The 6,000-nt window shown below is 45.2% G+C and overlaps 1 non-coding gene across 1 annotated transcript; it reads right to left on the bottom strand.

The window, feature by feature from the left end:
• Positions 1-3,192: 3,192 nt before the first annotated feature.
• Positions 3,193-3,264, bottom strand: Trnat-ugu (transfer RNA threonine (anticodon UGU)). Its single transcript has one exon. It is a non-coding gene; the product is annotated as a tRNA-Thr (tRNA).
• Positions 3,265-6,000: the final 2,736 nt, after the last annotated feature.

The raw sequence follows: 6,000 nt of genomic DNA, 5'->3' as shown, positions 1-6,000 counted from the left end.
AGTAAACTACGTCGTTGAGCCGCTCACACCGTCTGACGATCTTCGTCGCCGTCGCCGCGAGACTGTCCACGCCAACCGTTTGAAGTCCTACCACGAGTCCATCGTCTCACCCTCGCCATGAAGTCGCCAGGATGGCTCCTTGTCCCCCGGGGGTAATTGTAACGAAGAAGAGAGGTCCGGGTCAAGGGATTAAAGCTCCGGCCGAAATCCAAACGGAAGCAGGACAATCCCCACGGACAATCCCCGCGCATCAAGCGCACAGCATTCGCAGCGTGATCATGTTCAGTGCTGGCTGCTCTGCTTCTTCGGCTGATCGAGCTTCTTCTGCCTCCGTCGCTTGATCCCATCGGTTCCTCGGCTGTCTAAATAAACCCCACTACAATAAGAACAGTTATACAAAAGCAAAATAACGAGAAAACAGAAAAGGAAGCAGGTGGAAAGTCATCGAGACAATTAGGGATTGATGGCTGAGGTGAGACAAGAATAAATTTCTAGATTTAGCAGGATTGCTTTCTCTAACAACAGAATTTGGCAGATTGTGCTATTCTACCGGTTTTATGAACCGAATGTCGTCATTGTGCGCAGTTGTTTGGCAGGATACAATGCACATACGGTACGTTAAAAATGATCGTTCGAACAAACCTTTCAAGTTCCATTCCTACAAATGCACACTGTCTTCGTAGAACTCCGAAACTACTGTCAGCTTTCGCCAACTGTGAGAAAGCATACGTGCCTGAGCGTGCTCTACTGGCGTGAAATAACTTGACACCCAAAAGCCGTCCTTGTTCAACGTGACGCCACCTGGGTAGTAGGTTTTGTTAAGTCTCCAATATATGCAGGACATGGTAAAGGAGACAATCACAGTGGAGTCATTTCGAATTTTGGTGCTTGCTAGCTGTTCGGCAATGGGTTTCTGAAAAAGAAAACTTCGTCAGAACAGCTTTACAGAATTTTTCCCTATCTGACCTAAATTGTGTTTTAGGATAGCTTCAGTTCTGTCTACAAATAGTACATATCATTTATAACATAAAACACGTTCATATTGGCGCTGCTAAAAATGAAGCTTGCAATAGCACTTTTTACTGAAATTAGACCCGAATAAACTTCTGCAAAGAAGACAATAAATAGAAATTTCAACCATGCACCTTGACTTCTGCAAAGAAGACAATAAATAGAAATTTCAACCATGCACCTTGGGGGAATAACAACACTTCTGTTAATGGCTATTTGGTGGCATGTTCTCTGTCGGCTGCTATAGGTGTTGAGGATGATAATGAATAAAAGAAGCGGGGATGAAGAGATGAAGCACGGTCGCTCGATGGAAACAAGGTCGAGCCTGCCAAATCGCGCCTCGGCAATGGGCGAGCGCGTGAACACGGAGTTTGCAGTTGCGGCCGCTACTTTCGGTGGGGGCGCCCCACATCGGTGACTTCACACCGTGTCCCGTTTCGGAGCGCCTTCGGAGTTGCCGGCACATGCCGCACGAAAGTGACTTCAACGAACGTTCTGTCTCGGGTATATAGAAAGTAATACTATTACCAGCGACCGGAAAGGTGGCTCTGCAATCTCTAAAAACAAGGTCTTGTGGAATGCCCTCAGTAAATGGTAATCGTGGTTTATGACGGCTGCGATGACGACGCGGCCTCAGGAGCCGTTCAACGGCCAGGCAGTGCTTGGGAAAAGGGCTGTGCAGCTTCGTGCAATGCGAATTTGGTTTAAAAATTCGTTTAGGTGTATGCTGTGACACGGCCGCTCGATGTCCATCGAGCGGTCGTGATTCTGAACTGACTGCTGGCTGCTGGCATTTATTACACTAAAATATTTGAAGCTATTTTTCAGCGCAGTTTAAAAAAAGACGTGTTTGCAGCTTCACACGCGTAGTTTGAGTTGCCTGGGGGCTAAAGCTGTTTCGCCGTGCGTGTTAGTATGGCTGGTAGATCCAAATGTTACGTATCAACAATCATATCTAAAAAAACGCTGTCTTGTAGCACGACCATTTAGACGGTCGTGGAAAACCAGATCGAGCGGAAAACAAGGCACTGTGTTACGTTTAGAGTCACGACGGGAGGCTTGCTTGGTTTTACGTCGAAATTGAATATATGAAACAGAAAAACAATGGCTCAGACGCAGTGTCCCACCAAAAAGACCCACGAAACAATCGTCATGACAATAAGGAGGGAGGTCGCTAGTGTGCCTAAATTCTCGGTAAAGTGAATCAAGTATAAAATTTTTTATAGCATTTCATTTGCTCACATTTTCAGTTACACTGCTCCCCCCTCCTCCCACACACACACTCAAATGAAAAACCGAAGTTACAGAATAAGTTATTCCGCCGCGGTGGCCCAAAGGACGCGGGTTCGATTCCTGGCCGCCATGGCCGCTTTTATGATGGCGGCGAAAAACGAAAACTCTCGTGTTCAAGATTTTGGCACGTGTTAATTATCCAGAGCTGGTCAAAATTAAACAGGAGCCCTCCACTTCAGCGTGCCTCATCGCCTGTGTAGCTTCGGCGCGTAAATGTCACAATCAGTTGAAATACAGTAGTTGTCGTTCCGCATAGAGATTTATTCATAAATTTTAAAATAATGAGGTTTTTTAGCCATCAGCGGCTTTCGGTATGTAATGGCTGAAACGAGCGTGTTGACCACCGAGCAGCAGTATTCAAAGGCGCCAAATCATTCCGTGTTCGTACAAACACTCATTTGGAGATAAGCGCAAAGTGTGTTTTTAAAACCTGGTAGTATGATTGAACACGTGTTCTCGAGGGGTACTGAGCTGTCACTGAACGTCTCTAAATAGGTCTCTTGTTTGTCGACGCACTCGCCACTGCTTTGCTTTTCTTCGACCCCGATTGGCCAGTTTAAGATTTCAAACAACTACTGTGAACGGTGATGATGACTAGCTGCATGAATGTACTGTACGGTATTGCACTTTCCTGTCGAAAGCTGGCAGTGATGCGCACTCAATTCAAGGTACAGTTGGAATCATATATATATATATATATATATATATATATATATATATATATATATATATATATATATATATATATATATATACAGAAAGATAGGTCGGCAGTCTACAACGCCAAAGGAGGCATAGGGGTGTGGTTAGGCTCTTTTCTTTTTCACTACGGTTAATTAAGTAAACATTTTTTTTAATATACAGAAGAAAGACAGAAAGAAAAACACGCGCCCAGAGTGGGGACCGAACCCACGCCTTTCGATTACATGTCGAACGCCTTACCAATTCGGCTATCTGGGCGACTGTGTTCTCCTTCACTTTCTGGGCTAATTATATTTACTAGGAGTGTATCTGACTCTTGAGGGTGGTAGCCAGCGCCACTCTGACTCCACGGGGAGAAGGGGACCTTCTTTTCAACCCCCGGGGCGTGACTAGAACGTCTACAGCCTGTCATGAGCGGGTTACTGGCGGGAAGTCCTCTTATGCTACCTAGGCATCAAGGCTGCCAGAACAGAGACCCTCGCTAGGCTTTCGCAGAATAATATAGTAAGGAAATGAGGGGCTTGTTGAGGAAATACAGAAAGATAGGTCGGCAGTCTACAACGCCAAAGGAGGCATAGGGGTGTGGTTAGGCTCTTTTCTTTTTCACTACGGTTAATTAAGTAAACATTTTTTTTAATATACAGAAGAAAGAAAGAAAGAAAGAAAGAAAAACACGCGCCCAGAGTGGGGACCGAACCCACGCCTTTCGATTACATGTCGAATGCCTTACCAATTCGGCTATCTGGGCGACTGTGTTCTCCTTCACTTTCTGGGCTAATAATATTTACTAGGAGTGTATCTGACTCTTGAGGGTGGTAGCCAGCGCCACTCTGACTCCACGGGGAGAAGGGGACCTTCTTTTCAACCCCCGGGGCGTGACTAGAACGTCTACAGCCTGTCATGAGCGGGTTACTGGCGGGAAGCCCTCTTATGCTACCTAGGCATCAAGGCTGCCAGAACCGAGACCCTCGCTAGGCTTTCGCAGAATAATATAGTAAGGAAATGAGGGGCTCGTTGAGGAAATACAGAAAGATAGGTCGGCAGTCTACAACGCCAAAGGAGGCATAGGGGTGTGGTTAGGCTCTCTCTCTCTCTCTCTCTCTCTCTCTCTCTCTCTCTCTCTCTCTCTCTATATATATATATATATATATATATATATATATATATATATATATATATATATATATATATATATATATATATATATATATATATATATATTGGCACGTTTGGATGAATGGGTTGGATGAATGAACAAAGGAGCAAGTTTCCTCAAGTACCCGCCTCGGTGGCTCAGTGCGCTGCTAAGCACGAGGTCGCGGGTTCGATTCCTGGCCACAGCGGCCGCTTTTCTGATGGAGGCGAAAAGCAAAAACGCCCGTGTGTTCGAGATTTCGGCGCACGTTAAAGATCCCCAGGTGGTCAAAATTAATCCGGAGCCCTCCACTACGGCGCGCCTCATCGCCTACGTTGCGTCGGCGCGTTAAACACCACAATCAATCAATCAATGAATGGGTTCCAAACAATCACTTGAGATTTTTTGCTGCTGGAAGCAGATGGGCCGGAAAAATGTTCGGCATGAATAAGAACCGTTGATCTTCTTGTAATGCTTAAGTGTTGCGTGACGTTTGGTCACCTAATGCTAGAGGCGGAACGGGGGCGTGGTGAATGAGAATTTTTGTATTCGCCAGAAATACGCACTCAATGAGGTTAAAGGAAAATAAATCGTTTCCCAGAATCAGTTCCAATATAATATATGAAGCGATGCATTGACAGAGCCACAAATACATGGGCCATTTAAAGTCATCTTTTCAGAACGCTAGAACTCACCGAGTATTTTGACCTGATTCCGCATGTACAGTAATAGCGGTCTCTGCTGAGGAAAGGAATAGAGTTCTTAAAGCAAACGTTTTCTGGACCGATGAATGACGGGTAGAATAGACATATCTCCATCTAATCAGAATTTTAACACCCTCACCCTTCTGTAGCTCCGCCTTAGTAAAACCTAGATTGATCAAACTGAAAACCTGTTGCCGTGAAGCGGCGCACTGCGAGAGCCTTCAACGCTCTCTGGAATAAGTCGGTAGGCGAAGACAAAAAGTTTCAGGAGGAGTTCACTAAGGTCATTTGGCCACGTACGATCTATCCACATTCATGTTCGATCCAGCTTTGCTTGAAATTCCCAGGTAGAAGCAACTCTTACCATCTTGAGTGGGCACTCTTTGTTTCCGGGGACATCCCAAACAGATGGGCCATGGGAATAGTGGTAACCGTCCGGTTTTCGCTTGAACAGATGAGAAACAGCAACCAGTACTGTGATCGGGTAAGCGCTGTAATAGATGAAAAGGACAGTATCAGGAACTGTCAAATGGAAGAACGCTGCTGTGGAGTAGGACTGCAAGCGTTCCGCAGATTCAAGCGGTGGCTCAGATTGGATTTCAGATTGCTACCAGCACATTATTGCAAGCTTCAGCTGGTAAGTTGAAGGTTACACCTTCATAAGAGAACTCCTGTTGCCGATTCATTACGCCCATAGAGTGCACAAAATAACCTGTGATGATACTTGCGGATTTCAGATAGCTTCAGATGATACTTTTAGAGCCTAATCTTTCTCCATTACTAGATGGCGTTATTTGGAGTAAGGGACACGGCTTCCCAAACGCTATAATATATTTTGCAATATATATTTCCAAAGTTACCGCTTTGCACAACCGTGCGCCTAGTTTGCGAAAAGCCACACGAAAACCAACGGACTTATCAAGAGCATGACTAGTCAGCGGCAACACAAACCATAACAAAAAGATGGGCCGAATCTTGCCTTTTGAAATTCGATCGTGGAAACCTATAAAGAGAAACCTTCGCGTGCTAAAGACAGGGAGGAGATTCTCGCAATTAATAATAAATTCCAACGCGACCTCTTCATTACGCAGAACATAAAATGACGGTGGTTTTCAGTTAGAGGCAGGTAATACTTTCTAGCACTCCTAGCCTGTA

The sequence above is a fragment of the Haemaphysalis longicornis genome, unplaced genomic scaffold, assembly GCF_048455015.1.
Source record: "Haemaphysalis longicornis isolate Haplotype H1 unplaced genomic scaffold, Haemaphysalis longicornis Haplotype H1 scaffold_6, whole genome shotgun sequence".
Taxonomy (NCBI): Eukaryota; Metazoa; Arthropoda; class Arachnida; order Ixodida; family Ixodidae; genus Haemaphysalis; species Haemaphysalis longicornis.
This window is presented reverse-complemented; position numbering and strand designations above follow the sequence as displayed.